The sequence below is a fragment of the Lontra canadensis genome, unplaced genomic scaffold (assembly GCF_010015895.1).
Source record: "Lontra canadensis isolate GAN:19392208 unplaced genomic scaffold, GSC_riverotter_1.0 scaffold82, whole genome shotgun sequence".
In the NCBI taxonomy this organism is placed as follows: domain Eukaryota; kingdom Metazoa; phylum Chordata; class Mammalia; order Carnivora; family Mustelidae; genus Lontra; species Lontra canadensis.
The window spans coordinates 9,240,597-9,260,914 of NW_022631076.1; positions in this window are offsets into that span (position 1 = coordinate 9,240,597).

Here is a 20,318-nt window from a genome sequence, read left to right on the forward strand (position 1 = left end):
CATCCCACTACTTGCCTCTCAATAACCCTGGGTGTGAGTAAGGCAGGGCACGCATTCCCACCTGTCTTTCACAGATGCGGCCCGTGGAGCAACGTGTCTGTGGTCTAGGGACAGGGCAGGACTGTAACCTAGTCCAGACTCCAGCCCCGGGTGTTTTCCTAGGGCCAGCAACATCTCAGAGTCCCACTCCTTATGGCATGAGCCAATGAATTCCTGAATGTACCCACCATGTCCTTGCTGCGCTGAGATAAAGCTCTGACGGACGAGGTGCAGAAGGGACAGGATAGAAAACCAGACCCAACATGCTACGAAGACTTCTGGAGACAGGGTTTGGGAAAGCTAAGCACCACAGACCACAAACATTTGCTAGCTCTTTTTACCTTGGAGAACACAGAGCCCCCACGATGGAGGTCCATGGCCATGGATGGCCAAGCCAGGGATGAGAGCACTTGGCCAAGTCCTTGCTGAAGACTCAGGTATGGTAGTTCTCTGGAAGTTGATTTCCCCAACTGTTTCTCTCTGGGACATGCTGGGGTCAGGTAACTGGGGAAATAGGCAGCCAGAAAATCTCAGCTCCAGATCACTTTAGCAGGGCAACCACTATGGTGTGAGTTCTTGAGGACAGGGATCATTGTGTCTTCCCACCACTATATTTCCAAGGTCTGGCACAAAGTAGAATTCCATAGAATATGCAGGGGAAAGACCCTGGGCTGCTCTTAGGAAGCCGTGGAATTGCCCATCCTGTGTGTCTGGACCTTGGAGCTCTCTCCCCAGAGCTGGTCTGGGGTAGCTAAAGTAGAGTCCCCCAGATGTGGCCAGATGCCTTGCAGAGAGCCCGCCTGATGGCACATCCTGATGGCTGGTCTTATTAGCCCATCACAGTTTCAGGCTCTATTTGCCATTATCCTTGCAGTTAATTTCACCCACTAGAGTGTGATAGCAGCAGATAACCTCTTTACACACACACAGCAGGAGCGGTCTGTAGCCAGTTACAACTACAGGGAGCAGGCTGAGTGGTTAACTGGCAGATAATTAACTGAGAAATTCCCCACAGCCCACTGCACACTCCTCTGAGACAGGAGAAGGAGAATATGTAGTCAGACAGGGGCCTCCCACTCACCGTCACTAGGTTTCACCCCAGAATCCCTGGACCTTAGGAGTAGAAAAGACCTTACAAATCATTGAGTCAAGTGTTGGCGAGGACGTGGAAAAATCGGAATCCTCATATGCTGAGGGTGGGAGTTAAAAATGGTGCAGCTGCCTTAGGAAACAGTCTGGTGGTTCCTCAGATGATACAAAGTTGAGTTAATATATGACCCAGCAGTTCTATTTGTAGGTGTACACCTGAGAGAAATGAAAAAAACTTGTACATGGATGTTTTTAGTAGCATTATTAATAATAGCCAGAATATGGAAACTACCCCAAAACTATCCACCAACTGATGATGCATAAACAAAATGTGGTATACAGCTCTCTCTCTCTCTCTCTTTCTCCCCCACCCCACTCTCACGCAGTGGAATATTATTTGGTCATAAAAAAGGAAGGAAGTACTGATACATGTGAAAACACGAATGAACCTTAAAAACACTGTACTAAGTGAAAATCACAAAAGACCACATAGTGTATGATTCCATTAATAGGAAATGTCCAGAAGATTAGACAGAATAGAGAGACAAAAATTTGATTGGTGGTTGCTTAGGACTGTGGTAGGGAATGAGCTATGTGAGCAGGGAAGAAATAGCTATGGGGTAGGGTTTGGGGTTTTTCTGAGGTGATGAAGGCAGTCTAAAATTTTGGTTGCTCATCTGTGCGATCATATTGAGAACCACTTAACTGTACCCTCTAAACAGGTGAACTGTACGGGATATGAATTATATCTCCATAAAGCACTTTAAAAATTTAGTGTACTTACACAAAAGGGCCCCAGAATAATTGCCTTGGGTTGGAATCTCTGGCTGATTAGCTTGGAGATCTCTCCAGAGAAAACTATGGTTGTGAGAATCAACTGAGACAATAAATGAATCAACAAAAAGTCTGAAAAACTGAGTTTAAATTCCCACTGAATCTGGGGGATATTTTTAGGTACACCAAAGATGGAGTTGATTCTCTGGGTGTGTCTCCATCCATCCACCAATCCATCTATCTATCCATCCATTTATCATCCACCCATCCATTTATCATGCATCCATGTATGCATGCATCCATCCATTCATTCATTCACCATCCATCCATCCCTCCATCCATCTACCCATCCATTTATCATGCATCCATCCATCCATGTATCATCCATCTATCCATCCATCCCCTTGTTTATCATCCATCCATCCATGTATCAACCATCCATCTACCCATCCATTTATCATGCATCCATCCATGTATCATCCATCTATCCATCCATCCCCTCGTTTATCATCCATCCATCCATGTATCAACCATCCATCTACCCATCCATTTATCATGCATCCATCCATCCATGGTATCATCCATCCATCCATCTATCCATCCACCCACTCGTTTATCATCCATCCACCCACCCAACCATTTATCACGCATCCATCCATTCATTCATTTCAAAAGCATCTAGTCAAGCTTGTTGTTAGGTCCTAGGGATACAACTGGAGAGGTAGGAAAGTAATGAGGCAATTGACATTATTTCTGTGGGGCCCAGAGGACCAGCACCAACACACAAACGAAATACTGAAAATGCCATTTTTATTAGCTTGCTCTAATGGACAGAAGAATGTAAATATAACTAGTATTTACTAAAACAAGGGAAACCTCAGAAAGCAAAGTCATGACTTGTGAGACCCACAATTATTTTATGAGCCGCAGAGAAAAGGGTTGTCAATTAATCTATGACATAATGCCTTATGATGGTCCTGCCTACAGACAAATTGGTCACATGAGCCTCACGTGGCTTTGAGATTATTTCCTCTCTTCTAGGCACTTGGAGATTTCGCCTGCCTTTGGTGGCATTGCCTGGCATGCGTGAGACTGCCCAGTCTTCTTTTTTTTAATATTTAATATCCAAACTGTTTCCATTTAAATTTTTCTCCCTCTCGTCCGTTGGTTCTTTCTTTCTTCTTTGTTCTTTTTTTTTTTTTTTTTCAGAGAGAGAAAGAGAAAGCACGAGCGATGGGGGGAGGTGCAGAGAGAGAGGGATATAGGATCTTAGGTAGGCTCCTTCCTCAGCACAGAGCCCAGTGCAGGGCTTGATCTCAGGACCCTGAAATCATGACCTGAGTCAAAATCAAGAGTCAGATGCTTATCTGACCAAGCCACCCAGGCACCCCTACAGACTCCCAATTCTTGCTGTTCTACAAGAAAGGATGAGATGGCAGTTCTTTCCCCAACAATGAACATTTGCTTTTCTAAAACCGAATCAATTCCTTCCTGCTGCTTCCATGCCCTTCTGCATACACAGTAACCCCTGGTATCCTCAAGTAATCACGGTAAAATCTTTCTGAAGGCAATTTTGAACAACAATCACACTTCAGATGTGTTTAACCAACAATGTACCTAATTCAGCTGAGGTCAGGACAGTCTGAACAGCATGCCCATGTTCACTGCTGCTCAGGCAACAACGGCTGTCATCCCTGGCATGCGGCGGATGGCCAGCAATAGTAAGATCCAACCTGACTTCGTGGATATTAACATGCATGAAAAACCATGCCTTCTAGAAGCAATGAAAGGGGCAAGCCAATCCCTTGTATTTCAGGTGAGGACACACGAGCATGGGGCTGCCATGCTCACAGCCCAAATCAGAGACCCAGGCCTGAAATGCTTGCTGGCTGAGATTTGTGCCTCTGTTTTATTTTCTGCTCCCTCAGGCTACCTCCAGGAGACTGCCATCTCTACACCTCTCTTATACTTTCTTGCTTAAAAAAAAAAAAAAAAAAAAGAAAGAAAAAAACCAAAGTCTTTTAGAACATATATGATGGTAAGATTTACATGTCAGTACATATAGAGCTCATCCTACAAGCCCCATGAAGATGGGTAATGAGAAGCCTTGGTCCGTAAGGAGCCAAGTTCAACGCGCAAGTGGGCAAAGAAGGACCATTAGTTTAGAGCCACCATGAGCCTGCGTTTCCACTGCTCACAGCATGGTGCCTTGCCTGCCATTCAATGATACTGTGAAATGTTTATAAATGAGGCCAAACAGGTGATTTCTTGGAATTTCATGCTGTCTCTATGGGCAGGGCCCCCAGGGAGACGGCCTCCCCATCAAACCGCCTACAACAGTGGGGAGACGCCCTTGCGGAGCCTGCCGTTAGAAAGCACTATGTCTGTTATGCAAGAACAGGATATCTGGCGTTCCGGAGAGTGCTAGATTGCTTCTCGGTATCTGAACCTGCTGCTCGCATCCTGGAAGCGCACCTGTCTGTCAGGGCACTGGATCAAGTTGGGAAAAAACACATTCTTCTTCTGTGAATCTGGCATTGGAGACCTGCCCCCTGACATTAGCACAGATTAACACAGTCAGCTAACTCTTTGCCACAACGTCATTTTTTTTCCTTTCCTGTAGCCGGATAAAGAACGGGTGTAGAGCCTCTGAGATGAGGTTAGATCCAGTTAAAGTGAGTGGAGATATGCTTCTCCAAATGCAAGGCCAAAGCGTGAAGGCTGAACCAGAAACGCTCCTGCCCCACAAGCTCGAGAACAGAGGTCTGCGGAAACGCCCTGCCGACACAGCTGACCAGGCGAGCGCACAGCTCAGATTTCGGCCAGGGGCATGTCTCGCCAGGGACACAGTAGTGTCAAATGTAACTAATAGAAAGACCAGCTACGCTGGGATGGACGTGACAAAGAGCCGCTCAGCACCGGTCAGAGATGTCAGGGGGGAAAAAGGAAAGAACTAGTTTTGTTGTGAAAAGTAATAAAGAATTTGTCCATCTCGTGTAGCCCTACCCCAGGGAGGAAAAAAGTACCCAATACAATGGTCTGATTTGTAGTGACAGGCCAGGAACAGAGCTGGGGACACTGAGCTGTCAGAATGCAAAAGCAATATCCCTTCACTGCATCCCATGCCCTTCATTCTGGCTCTACCCTCGGCTCAGAGAGCGACGAAAGAGGTCACTCTCTCAGTGTGTGCCAGGCACCGTGCTAGACCTGGCGATGCCTGGTGAGTGAGCTGTGGGCCACTGCCCTGGGGACACTCCCCGGGGTGGCAGGCAGAGAATGGTGCAGTGTAGGCATTCCCACTAGAAGCCACAAAGACCCAGGTTCAAGGGCACACACAGGAGTCAGCACAGAGGGACTGGAGCGCAGCATGGCCTCCAGTAAGTAAGTGAATTCTCTGAGCCTCTGTCTCCCCAGCCCCAAAGCAGATAAAAATCCCTACTTCCCAGGGCAGTCAAGGGGATGATCTAAAAATATGTAAACTTTGCACTGTCCCAGGCAAACAGTAAGCAATCAATCTACGATGGCATGTATTTGCTATGCTTATCTTAGAATCCAACATGCATTCGAGGCTCAAAATATAATGGCAATTAAAAATAAGATGTGTGGAGAAAAGGGTCAGAGGGCACATTCCTTGAGTGATCTTAGAGGAGGAGCAGGAGGTCTGCCAGGTCATGGAGGGGAAGGGCCCCCAGGGCAGGGACCGCATTGCTGGGAGCTGGTGTGCTGTCCCATCCTGACACTGCTTCCTCTCCCGACACCCACAAGCCCAGGTGCCTGGGGCATGAGACCTACTGGATAAAACGGCCCGTAAACTGGGGTGCCTGGGTGGCTCAGTCAGTTAAGCATCTGCCTTCAGCTCAGATCATGATCTAAGGGTCCTGGGATTGAATTCCTCCTCAGGTTCTCTGCTCAGTGGGGAACCTGCTTCTCCCTCTGCCTCTGCCCTTCCCCCTTGCTCATGTTCTTGCTCTCTCTCTCTCTCTCTCTTCTAAATAAATAAATAAAATCTTAAAACAGCCCCTAAAATCTCATGCTAACCAGTCTGGCAGAAGGGGTTGAGGACAGAGTATTGTCCTTTGCCCCCAGGTACAGCCGTGGAGGCAGGGACAGGGAACCAGCAATTCTCTCTAAGCCCACAGGCCACATGACAACTCTGCCTGCCCAAATTGAGCCTATCCACTCAACAAGGTGACCCTCACCATAGGACAGGGACCTAGGGAAGTGGGCCCTGTGGGGAAGCAGTCCACACCAGGGAGTAGGGGCTGGGCCCCGTCCTCCTGTAGCGGGCATCCCTTCCTGCGTTGCTCTGCCCAGCTGTGGAACGCGCCCAGGACCTTTGCCCCCAACAGCAGCCAGGGAAGCCTCAGGCTGAAGGAGCACATGGCCCCTCCTTCCTTCCCTGTCATCACTGGTGCTGAGCTAAGATAAAGAGTGTGGGGGCTGCATGAGATTATCCAACCAAAACCCAGACTGTGGCAGTGTCACCAATGAGACACCACCTAGAGCTGGTGGAACCCGAACCCACGTAGCGTATGTGTGGAACAGCCTCTTGCTCAGCTCCTGTCTAACTCTGTGCCCGGTGCTAGAGGGCAGGCAGGCTGCAGGCGTGTGTGAGTGTCCTCGAATGGGGCCACCATAAGCCCCAGAGCTGAGAGGCACCTGCCACACTTTCCCGTCTTGCTAATGACACTGCACTTGTAACTTCCTTCACGTAGAAGTTTCTAAAACCTTAAATGTGAATGAGCAGGAGTTCACGGGCTGTCGTATGGTTTCAATTGCCTCTTGTGACTCAGAAAGCAGCGGAGAAGTGGGGGAGGCCTGTGCTAGGGTTGCCGAGCAGAGAAGTCTGGAACCCCAGTAAGACCCAAGACCCCTAGAACCTTCCCATTACCCTTAGCTGAGGTTTCCCTGCTACCCTGGGCTTCCTGCCCACTATTTCCAGGCCTGGAGCTTGGTGTAGGCCCATTGGAAGTCTAAAGAATTTGGCTGGAGGGCCAAGGAGTGGAGGATGGATTGGAAAAGCTGCAACAACGAAGTAGAGAAAGTGCCAGAGGCGACGTCATGGGCCCTGCAGGAGAGTATAGCTCTGTCCCTTGCATGGACCGCTGGGTCTCCTCACTTTAAACAGCACAAATTCTCAGGGCTAGAGAAGAGAAAACACCCCAGCAAGGCCCTCCTGTAGGCCAGGGAGACGGATGTGCACGCCCGCCTGCGGGCTGCCTCCTTGACTCGTTCCCGTCCAGGGAACTGCTATGCACCCCTCCTGGCAGCTACTCTCACTGTCCAGCAGGGCTAGGCCTTGACCAGAGCCCCCTGGTGAGAAATCGAGACAGCCGCACGAACACACAGTCAGGCTAGCTGACCGCGGTGTCAAACAGCTCAGCTAAGTCAAGGGTTTCCTACCTTTGCTTATGCCATCTGTTTTGGGTGGAACTATGTCTGCCCAGATTTTGTGTGCTGGAGTCCTAACCTCTAGTAGCTCAGAATGGGACCTTCTTTGGAAACAAGAGTCTTTGCAGTTGGGATTAGTTAAAATGAGGGCGCACTAGAGTGGGGTGTGCCCTTAATCCAACGGACTGGTCTCCTTACAAGAGAGAGGAAATTGGCGCACAGACACACAGACACAAAAATACATGCGCGCTCACACACACACACACACACACACACAGGGAGAAAGTCCAATTAAGATGAAGGCAGAGATCGGGGTGATGCTTCTACAAGCCAAGAAATGCCAAAGACTGCCAGCAAACCACCCCAAACTAGGGGGCAACATCCCACATATTCTCCCTCCCAGGCCCCCGCAGGATCGAGGCCTGCTCAGGCCTCGATCTTGGACTTCCAGCTTACGGAACTGGGAGAGAATACATTTCTGTTGTTGAAGCCAATCCTTTCGTGCTACTCTGTGACATCAGTCTTAGCAAACTAAGACACCATCTGTGCATGACATATCTGCACGCGCACACACATTCACACACACTATAAATACACACATACACACACAGTGACCCTGCTAATACATCTTGTGTATTATGAAAACATACCCTAAAATGGTAATTAAAGGATAAAAAAATAAACACACCTAGGAGTTCTAACATGCTTCTTGGGGGGGTGCTTCTGCACCCCACCTGGGACCCCACTAGCTTCAGATGGCAAAGTGGGCACTAGCCACCGAGCTCCCCACTCTGGAGGCTCATGGGGCTTGCAGTCTGGAAGTCTGGAACCCATCATTCTGCTCTCCCTCCTCAGCTCTCTGATGGTTTCCCTGCTGAACTTGATGCCCTGGCAAGGACTGCGGTCTGGCGGGGGGTGGGAGGAGGGGTGGTTCTGCAGCCCTGAGGGTCTGGTCCTGCCCCCTCCTCCTGCAGGCTTGCTCAGGACCTACTGTGGCCTAACAGAGCACATCAGGAGAGGAAGAGGCTCTTGGGAGCGCAGCCCTCATACCTTGGATCCTCCTCATGTTCTCCATCCATCAAAAATAAACCCCATGGGGAGCAAGGATAGAGCCAATGTCAGGGTGGGACAGTGGGACACCTGTCTTCAGTGGATATCAAGTTTTCTGGCCCCTGGCTCTCTGCTTGCAAGGTCAAGGGAGGGCACATGGTGCTTCCAGGTGAGAAGCCAAGGGGCAGCTCGGGAAGGAGGGAGGGACGGGTAACGGCAGCCAGGGAATGCGTGTGCCTTCATTCCAGAAATCCCATCTGGCCTTCCATGTGCAGCTGCCATCAATGCCGGCCCCCCTAACAGCCTCTGCCTGCCCCTCCCCAGCAGCTGGGCCAGCTGACAGACCCCAAAGACCCTAGGCGTGGTGGCGAGGAGCAGAAGCCTCATATCCCTAACAGCTGGGGCACCTTGAGCAAGCAGGACCAGCTCCCTTCCTGTGGGGCTCTAGGCAAAATGGAAAGGTGGGGCCTCTTATTCAAAAGAATTTCAAAACAGCAACAGCTGTGCAGCCACCAAGCACGAACCCTTTCAGGCAGGGGGCCCTGGGCAGGCACAAGGCCCTGGAATCCGGCCTGCCCCTAGAGGTGCTCCACGACACCACAAACTTGCCAAACAAACCGTGTCCTCCACAGCACAGCTCAGACGTCGGGGAGGAAGCCAAAAGAGAGTGGAGGGAGGCCCACATTCTCAGAGACCACTGTGGCATGGGAGATGTGATTATTCCCTTCGTAGGTCTGCGTCATCTGGGTGTTAGAAAAGACCCCTGGAATAATTTTTCAGGAGCCTCTAACATATGCTTTGTAACTGAATGCCCTACTCAGAAGAAAAGGGTCTGGATGAGTTCCCAGTGCTACAAGGCCTGATGGGTCAGGGGCCCCATACAAGGCAAAGGTATGTTCTCCCCTTGGTTAATCCCATGTGTCCGCTGCCTGAGTGTGTGTGTGAGGGGGTCTCCTTTTCTACACCTACAGATGAGAGCAATACCTTTTTTAATCTCCTTCCTTCTTTTAATCTCCCAGGGTTGTCCAGAACATAAATACCAGGTCTAAACTATAAAAGAACGCTAAACACATATTAATACCCATCACGATAATAATAATGAAGATATTTTGCTTTGATCCAGCTGGGTCCTTTCACACACACCACAAACTTGTCCTTTCTGCAAGATCTCCGGAGTCCCCGCCCGCAGCGGCGCCCCTGCTCTCCGCACGAGGCCCTGACAGCAGGGGCTCCCTGGGTGTTCCTGCCAATGGAGTCCTGACCTCAGAGGGTCCCTCCTGTGACCTCCTGTTGAACCCTGATTGGTGCCACGCTCCTGCCAGATGCACAGTGCCACAGCCTTTCCGGCCATGGAGGATTTCCAGGGTAGAAAGGACAGGAGAAAACTCTATCGGGCTCATTAAAACAACATGGGCTCTGGGAGCTGTGGAGTCGGCCAGCCTGCCCAGGCTGGCCACCTGTTTCTGGGCTCCCCAGCTCCCAGCTGCCCACCCTTCCCTGCTCCTGCAGCAGCCGGTCCCTCCAGAATGAGAAGAGGCCCGGGAAATTTTACAGCAACTCCCTTTGTTCCTCTTCCCCTGGGGCCCCAGGAGCCAAACGCGGCCTGTGAACGGCAGGCTTGGCTTCTGCTTGGCTGATGAGGGCGATTAATAGCAGCCACTCCTGCTAATTGCTGTCCGCAGCGGTGCCAGGGCCCTCCCGTGCCCTCCTCCCAGAGCCCTCTGCCGGCACACAGCCTCTGACTGTTGGCGGCGACAAAAGCTGCATGTCATGGGAATCGCAGTGTGCAGCGCTCGAGGCAGGCTTACGCCAGTATTAACCCATCCCTGAGCACTTGAGCCCATGGCTTTTCCACTGAGTCTGGGCCACGGCCTCCTCTCCTGGGCCCCATTTGGGGCACACCAGGGAGCAGGATTTCAAAACCATCTGTGGGAAGTCTGGTGCCTCATGGGTGGAGGGCGTCACCATGGTTTACTCACTAGTATCTGGGTGCCCTGAGGCAGGGGGGAGAACCACTCAGGAAGCCCACAGATATAGCCAGGCTGTTTCAGTGGCTGGAACAGTGCACCGGGAACCCGAAAGGCCCAGTGAGGGTCCCCTTCCTGCTCTACTCCCAGTTCCCGCAGCTGGAGAGTACTGGCCTGGCCTCCCTCCCGGGGCTGCTGTGCTGATTCCTTGAGACAACAAACTTCACAATAAGAGCAGTAGTGCGAAGCTGGCTACTGGAGCTAAGCCTTTAAACACACCGTCTCCATCCTCCCCCTGGTGTGTGAGAGGGATCCCATCTTAGAGAGGAGGGACCAGAGGACCAGGAAGGCCAGATGTGATGAGCACAAGGGAGGTAAGGGCACATGGACATCAAGGGGACATCAAGGGGGGACTGTTGTCATGGTGTGCAGCTCTTCCTGATGCTGAAGCTAGGCCCTCCCATATGTCCTGCCCCGAGATGCTGGGTACCACACCCGACAGTGGGCCCTCCCCAGTCCCTGGGACCCACGAGGCGGCCTAGTGGGCAGACCCTGCCCTGCAAGAGCAAGGGTCATCAGCAAGGCCATCAGCCCAGCTCCTAAGCAGATCTGGATGTGGAGCAAGTGATGGGACACTAGTCCGTGGACAAGAAATATGGGGCAGGCACCAGAGGGGAGCTGAGATGCTCTGAGAGCGTGAGGAGGGAGCTGGTCCTGGAGTGTCCTCCATTTGTGAGGTCTGCCTCCTTCCATCTGCACGGACCTTGCCACGTGCCCCGGAATGCCGCATTGGTCTGACCTCGAGAGATGATTGTCTCCGTCCCCCTGGGATCTCACTGACGTTCACACTACGGTGTCAATGACTCACGCCAGCAGGTTTCCATAGGAGTGGAGGTGGGGGTTGGGTAAGGAGGGGCAGAGGCCTATGGGAAACAGGCAGTGGCACAGAAGAGGAGGCAAGATGAGGTCCAAAACAGATCCCTGTCCCCTCCCAATCTGGGTGCAGCCAGGGGTGTCGGTCATTCTCTTCCCAGTCTCTGGTAAAGCGGCTGCTCGAAGGGACCCCCATCCTGATGGTAGCACAGCCCCTTGGGACAGCATCTTTCCGGGGAAGGGCAAAGGACTCGGGATCCATGAACCCAACTCTAGTGGCTTCTGCAGTTAACGAACTAGCCATGTGACCTCGGGCAAGCCACCTCTCTGGGGCAGCCTGGTGGCTGTACCTGCAGAGAAGGGACATTGGCCTATGTTACCTCGGAGGCCCTTCCCAGCTCTCATCTTTTGGAAATACATATTTGCTTTCCTCACTGTCCCTCTCCCTGGGCCTCCTGGTCACTGCCCAGGCAGGCAAGGGGGCAGGCCTGGCACGGATGGGCTGCCCCTCCCGTCCCCAGCTGTGCCGCACAGCAGGCGTGGCGGCCGTGGCTCAGCGCCCGGGGCTCCGCCCGCTCTGGCATCCACCGCGGCCTCCGAGCAGCAGCTGGGACTGGATTCCAGACTAAATATGGAGCCCCAGCCCCACGCCGCTCCCCACCTGCAGGCTGAGGGCCCGAAACTCTACCGTTAGGGAAAATCATGCTACCCGCCTCCAGCCCACCCAAAACGCTGACTCAGAAACCCCACACCCGAGCAAAGGCCAGACAGAGGTCAGGAGGGCCGGAGCAACAATGAACTTTCAGAGCAATCAAAAAAAACAGCAGCATAAGGCACTCGCCTGTAAAGGAAAACAGGAGCGAGCCTGTTAGCTTAGTATGATGGGAAGCATGCGCAGCGCGAGGTTCTGGAGCGTGAGCAAGGTCATTCTGCGGACGGAAACAAGGATGGAAGGTTACAAAGTAAGAATGCAGCCCCCAGGAGCCAATTCTCCCCTCCCCTGGGTTGAAATCCACATCTCAAAAGGAGGTCCGTGGGACTTTCATCTACCGTCCCTCACAGACACACACTCTCACACACACACACACACACACATACACTCCCAACACACACACACACACACACTCACACACTCACTCCCACACACGCTCCCACACTCACACATACACAGTGACACAGTCACACACACACACACACACACACACACACTCACAAGGAAGCTCACTCCTTACCAAATCTTTTTTTTTTTTTTTTTTTTAAAGATTTTATTTATTTATTTGACAGAGAGATCACAAGTAGGCAGAGAGGCAGGCAGAGAGAGAGGAAGAAGCAGGCTCCCTGCTGAGCAAAGAGCCCGATACGGGGCTTGATCCCAGGACCCTGGGATCATGACCTGAGCCGAAAGCAGAGGCTTTAACCCACTGAGCCACCCAGGCGCCCCACTCCTTACCAAATCTTTATTCAGAGCACAGGTACAACAAGCAGTGCACTGAGCGTTTCCAACTTAAAACACCAGGCGGTCTCCTCCCCTAAACGACCCAGTGTGACCCACGGCTCACACCCCCTCCACGGCACTACAGACATGGGCGGGTTGTGGATTGGATCGTTTTCCACAGAAAGACGCCCCGAAGTCTTAACCACCTGCCCCCACCTGCAAGCGTGACCTTATCTGGAAGCAGGGTCTTTGAGGATGGGATCAAGTAAAGTTGACGTCTTCCTGGCGTCGGACAGACCCTGAAGCCAGTAACTAGTGTCTTTGTAAAAAGAGACACACACACAGGGAGAAGGCCACGTGAAGACAGTGGCAAAGACTGGGGCATGCAGCTCCAACCCGAGGAGGGCCAAAGACTGGCGGCCACCAGCAGGAGCCCAGAAAAGGCAAGGAAGGACCCTCCTCTAGTGAGGTCAGAGGAAGCATGGCCTTGCCGACCCCTTGATTTCAGACTTCTGGCCTCCAGAACTCTGTTAAGAATCCATCTGTGTTGTTCTGAGCTACCCGGCTTGTGGTGATTTCTTACAGCAGGCCCCAGGACACTGGCACGCACGCTTATAGGAGGACTCACCACCAGCGCCCAGCTGTGTGACCCTCAACAGGCCCCGCCCACAGGCCTCATTTGCCTTTTCTGTAAAATGTAAAAAGTTGAAGCAGACAGGCTCCACCTTCCAGCTCTGACACCCAACTCTGGTTCTTGGATCGACTAAGCACCTGGAGGAGGATTGGAGGGGTGGTGGGGAGAGGGGATTAACTCAGGGAAGGATGGAGCGGAGCACAGGGCTGGTCTCCCTCTGCCTGCACTGTGCTTGAAGGGCAACAGAAACTGAGGTAGGGTGGGGGGAAGGCCACCTCCATAAAGGATAGGTCAAGTTCCTCCTTACAAGCTTGCCTCCTCCCCTACACAGGAAGGGGTGTGGTAGAGAGAGCAAAGATCCCCAAGAAGATCCATTCCCAGGACAGTGGTTTTCCTTGTTTTAAATTTGCACCTAAATAATAAAGGCAGACTGGGAGGGGGAGAGACCAGAGGCAGAGAAGCAGGGGAGAGAACGGCACGAGGCCAGGACAGAGAAGTTGCGGGCACGGCCCAGGTGGCAGAGAACGGCCTGGTGAGAGCTGTGGTTGAAAGTCCGGGAGGTAGGTGGGTAGATCAGAGAACAGGTCTGGTGTGCAGAACAGATGTGACAGTCAGTGGCACTCAGATGACAACCAGGATCACCTGAGGGGGTGAGAGGATGCAGGAGGAGGGCAAGTGGGGGAAGTCACTGTGACTAGGACCCCAGGTGATCCCCCTTGGACAGGCCACTGAGGACAGGACAGAAGTGTGGAGCAAGGAGGGCACGGGAGAGCAGAGGAAAGTGGTCGTGGGAGCCAAAGGCGATGAGAGTTGGGGGTGGGAGGGGTCCTCAGTGGCAGCGACCGCCAAGACAGGCTGCACAGTAATGGAGCAAAGGCAGAATGGCCCCAGAGTTGGCACATAGGAGGGTCCTGCTAAGGTCAGGCTTGTGCCCCGGGTCCCCCAGAGGCAATGAGGTCTTTGAAGCCTTGCTCACTCTGAGCTTCGCCAAGAGAACTCTCCAGGAGCGGTTACTGAGGAGGGGAAGAAGGAGCTGGAATGGCCCCAGATACTGATGGCCCCAGTGTCCCATTGTCAGATGCACCTGCCTTCTTGCCAGCGGCCTCACAGACCCCCGACATGCCCTCAAGGAAATACCTAGAAGAGAGGCCTGGCTGTGGACACGCTTAGAACATACCTCAGTCAGACTGAAATTTGGTGAAAGGCAAAAACATATGTACTGGATTTTGAAATGTTTTTGCTTTTACATAACTGAGATGCTAAAGAAAAAAAAAACAGCAAAGCCGTTTTAAATATATCACAATCTTTTTGTGGAAAAAAAAATTAGAGCTAGCACTGGGACTCATGGATATTTAGTGATATTTAGCTGGCTTGCCCAAGGTTGCGTCATTCATTAGTAACAGGGAGGGCTGGCCCCACTGCCTCTTAACTCGCCTCTAGGCCTTTGCGGTTGCCACTCAAACCAAATCAAGGGTAACCGAGTTCAGATTCCACTCAAAACCCCATGATGCCTGTGTCAATGGTTCGGGAGGTTTGGTTATAGAAAAAAATTGTACTATCCAGTGCCCTGGAGATTGGGTATTATTTTCAAAACTGGCTTGACTCAGTGTGTGTGTGTGTGTGTGTGTGTGTGTGTGTGTGTGTGTTTTAAGATTTTATTTATTTGAGAGAGAGAGCACAAGTGGAGGCAGAAGAAGAGGGAGAAGCAGACTCCTAGGTAAGCAGGGAGCCCGATGCGGGACTCGGTCCTAGGACCCCGAGATCATGACCTGAACCAAAGGCATCAGATGCTTAACCGACTGAGCCACCCAGGCGCCCCTGGATGCAGTTTGTGTAACACTCAGAATGGTTGTCTATGGTGATGTTGGCTCTGTGGACCCTGTAGGCCATGCAGCTGTGCTTGGAACAGGGGTGCCTGCCAAGGGACCCAGAACCGGCTAAGACCCACCTGTGTGCTGCTCACCAGGCCCTGTATTTAGGAACAGAGCTGTGCCCACCTAGAAGGGGCAACTTTCTCAGGTCTCCCAAAGACTACTTTGGAGATGGGCCCATGACTGATGGCCAGGTACCACTTTGCCGTTAGTTTTAGTTGTTCTAAGTCTGAGTCCAAGGGTTTATCTAGGTAGAGATAAATATTGCTTAAAAACTGGAAATCAAGGCCTTAACCTATAAATTAAGACTGCTCACTAATATGAAACAAAAAGAAAAACCCATCACCAGAAACATAAGCAAAGAGCATGTAAAAGTAAATTTTCAAGGGAAGAAAGACATGCCTGCAAAATCTTTAGTTCACTAGGGATCAAAGAAATGCAAGGCCAAATGAGATCTAATTTTACACCCATCACGTTGGGAAGGGTGCAAAGGAATGACAACACCCAGTGTTGGGGAGACTCGTGTCCTGACACGCGGCTAGCAGGGGTGAAAATGTGTGCAACCTGAAAAAATCCTGAAAACTAGGCATCACCTTGGAATCCAGAAAATAACCAAAGATGTCTCCAACAATTCACTACAAGTATGTTCTCAGAAAAACTAAGGGCAGAGGCCACAACCCACAGGGGAGCTCTTGGGAGTCAGCCCTGGCAATACTATGAAGTTCACAGACAGTCCAAGGAGTCATGAAGTTGAGGCAGGAAAAGAAGCCTAAAAGGAGAGCACAGGACACAGAAAGGGAGTGCCACGGAGCATTAGGAGTTCTCAGAGGCTGGGGCATCAGCTCAAATGTTTCGAGCAGATCCTGTCCCTGGAAAGGAGGAGTGACAGTCAAGGCTCTTTAGCAAAATCCCAGCTGCCTCCCAAGATGCCAGGAGACTGGATCTCTTGCATGCCCCACCACTCCCAGAGATGGAAAGAAAATCCCACAGGTCCCCGTTCACAGCTTCGTGTCTTAGAAGCATGGACTCTTCAAAGCAAGCCTTGGAGGGCAGGCTACCTGCCAAGTCTGCATTGGGAGCCAGTGCTGCTGTCTTTTCCACAGCTTGCCCCAGGGGTGAAGGTGGTGTCAGTGTCCCGGCTGTGTTCCCAGACCCCACCCCACCTCACCTCTGATGGGCTCTGACAATGCCATACCCTGGCATTCCAAGAACCATCCCCAAGACTGCTTCATCCTTGAGGGGTCAGGGCTGGGGTTACGGAAAGCTCAGGCTAAGCTGGAACTTTCTTTAAAGGTAATTTTTTATCCCAACAATCCAGATGATTTTTGCTCTGCTCTCTGTGCATTCCTTTATTTCAACAACAGGACAGGTTTTCCTGAACGTTCTTCGGGGGCTGTTGACAGCCCAAATAGCTGTACCACTTGTATCTCGCCATTTGGTCAGGCCGTGGCGTGTGAAGGTGTTTTGGGTTTAAGAAATTTGGCAATTTGGCAACAAGTCATTCCTGCTGCTCCCTGAGCCCTGCCCCATGCATAGGTCCCAACCGTCTAAGGGGAATTGCAGAGGACATAAGACACATAGGGAACAAATGGGAGAGGTCATTCCTGTCCCCAAACAGATGCCTTCCATCCTCACCAGCCCTCCTAATGTGTGGTCAGAGCCACCAATGACCTTCTGGGGGCATGGAAATGATCTTTATTTTGGTCTGAGCAATGCTTACATGAATATAAACATTTATCAAAATCCCTCAGGCCATGTGCTAAAGAGTCATGCTTGTATCCTGTATGTCAATTAGACTGCAGTAGTGTACTGTTAATACTAAGAAGAAAAAACCATTAACAGGAAGCGTGATCAGCAAACCAAATGGTACAGAGCCAGGTTCCTGGCCTTAGGGACTGTCAGTGCTGGGAGAACGGGGAAAGAGCCAGTGAAGGTGGCGGGGGCTCACATGGAGGGGTCCAAGGAGGCTGCACTAAAAATGTCAGATCTCACCTCTCACCTGAGCAAGTCAACACCCCTCTCTGAGTCTGTTTATCTATAAATTGAAGAGATGAGCTAGATCTGTGGTTTCCAGCTGGGAACGTAAGAAAAACACATATTCCTGGGCTCTCTCCTACTTTCTGAATCACACATAGCATGAGTCTGGGGAAGAGGAATCTGCATTTTGATAAGCTCCTTGGGTGATGGCAATGTTCTTTGGGGTCCAGGACCAATATTTGGAAACTGTAATCAATGTGCTTGTAAACGTTCTGACCTTTAGCGGTAACAGTCCCTGGTTCTTTGTGGAAAAAACCAGCAACATACAGCCAAGAGAAGGGTGGAAATCTATAGGGTGATCAGAGTTGGGTGACACAGGAAGGCTTCCCATCTTATACTCTCTCCAATCAAAAGCCTAAACTCAGACCTTAAATCTCAAAAGGGGGACCCTATTCAGTTGTGTAGTTTGTGCACTGCTCAAAGAGATCCACCCAAGATAATAAGTAAGGGCCAAGAACCAGCTCATATCCTAGTTATCTAACCATGTGCCCTGATGAAAGGCTGCAGTCACTTGGGGAGGAGAAGAAGGAGAAAGGGTTGCTTTCCTTAAAATTCATCCACCAAAGTAAGGAATGCCTTTTCCTAATTCTGACAAAGGGGCTGCATGGGTGCGCAGAGCCCAGTCTGCAGAAAGACCAAGGTTAAGAAAATGCTCATGTTCTTTTAACAAAGTATGTGTTTTCAGCCCTGGCTCCCTAAACACAAGAGAAAAGTGATTTGATACGCAAGGCCCCACCTGTCCTGCCTCTTTCCCTCGGTCCCCAACTTCTTCCCAGCGCTCCATGTCCACTACATGCCTTCTGTCCCTCCACGGTCTGGTCAAGCTGCTCCCTCTGCCTACCAAACTTCTCGCTAATCAACTACCCAGCCATCTGGCCCTTCCACCACTGAACTGACCCTCCTGGCTTGCTCAGGTGCCCAGCGCGGAGGATGGAGTGGTGAGAAGCAGGCAGCATGTCCCAGGCCTGGAAAGGCTGTATGGTATTGTTTGATGATGATTAAAACACTAATTACAACAGAGCGTGAGCAAGGAGCATGTGTAGCAGGGGGCACGCTGTCTGTTAATTACAAAACTAATACAGTGCTACCTAAAAATAGTCCAGCTTCCTCCCCTGTCAATCTACAAATCCAAGAGTAATGAAACCTGAATTCAAAGCTCTCTTGGGTTGGTCTCGCTCTCATTCCTATGATGCACTATGATACTTGGGACATTCCTATGATACACTTCACACTCTGAGAGCATTAAGGTAACAGGGCATTCATTAAAATTTTCTGCAGCACCTAATTCCATAGACTACCAGTTGGACAGAGCTTCCTTTCCCCAGAACCACTTCTCTGTCGTTCTTTGCTCTCTGGGAGGCCTAAGAACCCCTCTGGGCCAATGCTTGGAGCACCTGCTGTCCTCCCCAAGGTACCCGCCCCTCCCCTCCAAGGTAGGGCTGCAGATTTCCCCCCAGGACTAAGTAGGGCGGGGGGTCAGTCACACGGCAGGGGCAACTGAGATTGTGCCCAGGCTCTGTCCAATTCCATTGCCCAAGTGCCCCCGAAGGTCAGCATGAAGGTCAGCCACCATCACAGACGTGGCATGGTGGGTTGAGCAAGGAGCATGGCCCTAGGCATATGGGTGGTGCTGACCCACATCTGTCCATATTATTATGGCCACCACCGGTACTGGTCCTCCGCCTCCATCACAACCCCTGCCACCACCTGCTAACCTGTTAGCTGGGAAGCCAGGAAGGTCAACAGACTGGCCCAGTGCTGAGCAGCACACGGCACCCCTCCACTCAGCAGGCAGGCTGCTATGAGCCTGTGCGCCTCAGAAGCCCACTCAAGGCACAGAGGGGACCCTGAGGCAAGAGGGCCCCATGGGAGGCAGGCAGGGCTAAGGTGGGGAGGCTTCATCTTCTGGAGGTCCCTGGAGGACCACACAGAGTCAACACCATCCCACAGCATCTCCTCCATCCCCCAAAGGCAGGCATTAGGCCTGAGGGTCTTCCAGGGAAATCCCCCCACTCCTCTTTGTTCCAACCTCCACCTTCACCTCATCCCTGAGGCCACCACCTTCCCACCCGGGTTGGCTGGGCCAAGAGGGCAGCTCTTGGTGGGCCTCCCTCTCTCTTGCTCCCTCACCAAGCCTCTAGCCATGGGTCCCAAGGGTTGTCCCCAAACATCCCCACGAAGCTGTCAGTTCGTCTACATACAGTTTGGGTGGATGGTGCAGGCTGTACCCCACTTTCAGGGGACAGCACCCCACAGGCCCCAGGCCGCCTCCTGCCTCCTAGGACCCTTGCTTCATTCTGGCGCCTCCCTCCTCGGTCACACAGGATGTACCCCTGGGTGGGGGTGGGTGGGAAGAACAGCGATACCCTTTCCTCCCAACCCTAGCACCACCCCCGCCCCCCTCAACCTGCAGGGCCGCTGTGCCCACCTCAGACACAACAGATTCCTCCCTGCTTTGGCCCACAATATCTCCAACACTTACTTCCAAACTGACCCCTCTGCCACTTAACCATACCTTGTCCTGTGGGGTTGGGGGTAACTCCTTCCTGCCCATCGCCTTCCTTCCTGCCCAGGGGTAACACCCTCCTGGGTGCCAGGAGCATATTTAGAACTCAAGGAACACTTGCAGGATGGACAGACACTCTAGACTTCAAGTCCCACCCAAGCTACAGAGACACAGAAATGAATTAAAGGGGATCCCTGGCTGCCTGACTCCAGGGAGCAGACGGGCCACTTGCTCTGCTCCATTTCTGCCATCAGAGAACGCCCTTCCCTCCCCGCCAGCCAGTCTTCATTTCTCTCCTCTGCTCGCTCAGAGGAAGTGCCGGTGGTCAGAGAAATGCCAGGAAGTCTGCAGGAGCCCAGTGAGGAGAGGAGAGCCTTTAGATCCAACCCAGACACAGGCAGCGGAAAAGAAGAGGAAAAAAAAAGAAAAGAAAAACCCAAGAAGGAAAGCCCTTGGAACAGGGAGCCAGGGCTTGGAATAAAGCTCTCAAACCTAAGGTGGTGGCCAGAATCATTTTGGAAAATTCAAGGACCAAAGTGTCACTAGGGACCCAGGACTGCTAAGTTATGTAATTCCTACCGGGATGCGGTAGATCTCGGGATTTTTCCTCAGAAAATAAAAAAATCCGTGGTCAGCTGGGGTATTTGTGAAA